This window comes from Scylla paramamosain, chromosome 38 (genome assembly GCF_035594125.1).
Source record: "Scylla paramamosain isolate STU-SP2022 chromosome 38, ASM3559412v1, whole genome shotgun sequence".
NCBI classification, from domain to species: domain Eukaryota; kingdom Metazoa; phylum Arthropoda; class Malacostraca; order Decapoda; family Portunidae; genus Scylla; species Scylla paramamosain.
In genome coordinates this window covers 15,133,735-15,136,234 of record NC_087188.1, presented here as the reverse complement: position 1 = coordinate 15,136,234, position 2,500 = coordinate 15,133,735, and the positions used below count along the sequence as shown (strand labels likewise).

General features: G+C 45.6%; 1 long non-coding RNA gene across 2 annotated transcripts in view; it reads right to left on the bottom strand.

Annotated features, from left to right (window-relative positions):
* LOC135091877 (uncharacterized) overlaps positions 1 to 2,500 on the bottom strand; it is a 231,607-nt gene that overhangs the window by 184,233 nt on the left and 44,874 nt on the right. The gene's annotated exons all lie outside the window — the stretch shown is intronic.

The window sequence follows — 2,500 nt, the reverse complement described above, 5'->3', positions numbered from 1 at the left end:
CGTATACCATGTCTCTTTTAGCCATGAACCATTCAAAGCAGGCAATGGCGTCCCCCTAGCGAGCCGTTCAGCCATTTATTTACATTATTTCAGGCGTCAGCTGCTCCAGGACCTTGCAGCACCGGGGCGGGCGACAGGCAGTCCTCAGCGCCATGATATACGGGCCGGCAGGGCATAAATTTAACCCACAGTGTTCATATAATTTGTCTTGATTCAAACGTCGCCTCTAATGTACAGTGCATTGTTGAAAAAAATTTATGACCTCGCCTTGTTACACACACACCCTCTGTCGTAACCCACCCTCCCTCGTCTGTACCTACCTACTCTTCCTCCTCTTCCTCTTCTTCGTCCTCCTCCTCCTCCTTTTCTTCCTCTTTTGTCACCAGCCCCTCCTGTCTCCTTAGTAACTTGTCACCCTCCTTCTTCTCACTGTCTTCTCTTCCTAGTAATTCATAAGGCCATTTTCTCCCTGTTTTAAACGTTGTATTATTCCTTTCAGTGTCTCCCCGCCTCTTCCTCCTCCACGGCGTGGCTCCCAAGGGCACACACACGCCCACACATCGCGTATAACTTACCCACATAAGTATAAATCTCTGGCCCTTTCTCCGCGCCTTCCTAGTGCCTGTTTCTTGATGTACACGCTTCCCCACGCCTTCTTAAGAATCATTCGTCTTTCCACGTATCTATCTATGGCCTGACTCGCCTCACTAAGCATTTATCTAGACCTACACGCCTTCCCAAAGCATAACACGACTCTCGAAGCATTTCCTAAGTCACCTTGCTTCCCCACATACAATTCACTAGACTTACGGAATCCCCAAGTAGCTTTTAGCCGCGTATTTGCTTCCCCACTCCTTCCCAAGTTGATAGCCACCCCAACACGCCTCCACAGACACTCTCCTGCCTCACACGCATCCCCAAGCTAATCTCTAAGCCTCACACTCCTCCCACAGACACTTTCAAGGTCTCACGCGCCTCCCCAGCCCTCATCCACATCCCCACTCCAAACCCTGAGGAACTTCGCCATTACTTCTCACTCCTGTTTTCCTCACCTGACGCCTAATCACGTATATATATATTAGCTACCTGACAGGAATTATTACCTACATTATAATTTACAGTATCTCTATATCTCAGTCTCTATATCTTTCTATCTCTGTCTGTTTCTCCTTCTGTACCATCTTAAGGATCTGTTAGAATATATATGGTGACTGTATAATTTTTGTCATCTGATGGATTAGAAGTGACGTCAAGAGCCGGGGAGGGAAATACCAAGGAGGCGTTGCGCAGGAGATGAAGTGCCTCGGGTGTCCCAGGGAAGGCCAACCAGTGATAAACAGTCTGATCGCCCTCTACCTTGCCCGCCTCAAGGCCACGGTGACTGAGGGAGGATGGGTGGGAGTACAGGTGTGTTGGGAAGCGAGGAGAGGTGAAGGAATGAAGTGATAGTGCGTGTGTGTGTCTGTCTGTGTGTGTGTGTGTGTGTGTGTGTGTGTTTAGGTATTAGGTGTGGAAGAGTAAATTTAAACATGAAATTATTATGATAGAGAGTAAAACAAGAGCAGATGTGTTGGGAAGGTAAGGACGTGTGTTTGGGGGTAATAGTGCGTGTGTGTATGCGTGTATATGTGATTACTTTTCTAGGTGATAGAATGAGGAGTGAAAGGGAGTAGGGGAGAGGAAATGGTGAATAACTATCGGAAGGAGGGAAGAGAGATGAAAGACAGATAGTGAGTGTGTGTGTGTATGCGTGTGTTTAGTTTATGCTTTCAGTGGCAAATCAATCCATGTATCTATCTATCTATCTATCTATCTATCTATCTATCTATCTATCTATCTATCTACATTGTGGTGAGTGACTGGCTAAATGGGTCAGAGAGTGTATGTGGTGATGGATGGGTAGACGAAGTGTGATGAAGCGTGTGAGTGCGTAAGTCTAGGGTTGAGAAGCGTAAAGCCGTGCAAGAGTTACGATATCAAGTTTATACGCTATAATTGAACAATATAGCGTGTCTCCTTACGAAATAAAAAAGAGAAAGAAAAAAAAAGCCAGGAGGAGAGGATCAAGTGATAAAAAGGAAGAGAAGGAAGATTAAGAAGACACAGGTAAAGACAGGTAGATAAGACAAGGAGAGATAGAGTGACGCAGGAGAGAAACAGGAAGAGAGAGGATAAGAAGGACAGGTAAACACAGGTAGACAAGGCAAGGAGACAAAGAGACACAGAAGAGAGAAGAGGGAGAGAGGAGAGAAATGGAGAGAAAGGGACAGAGAGACAGAAAGAGAAGGATAAAAAATACATAGGTAAGAACAGATAAGGAAAGAGAGAAAGGAAAAAAAAAGACAAATAAAGAAGGAGAGAGAGAGAATAAAAAAACACAGGGAAGGTGAGAGAGAAAGAGACAGGTAAGCTAATCTGACGTGAGGTGTTGACAAGATTCAGGTGGAGGAGACAAATCAGCGTTCATTATCATCATTATTGCAGCGACGCCCCCACTCCC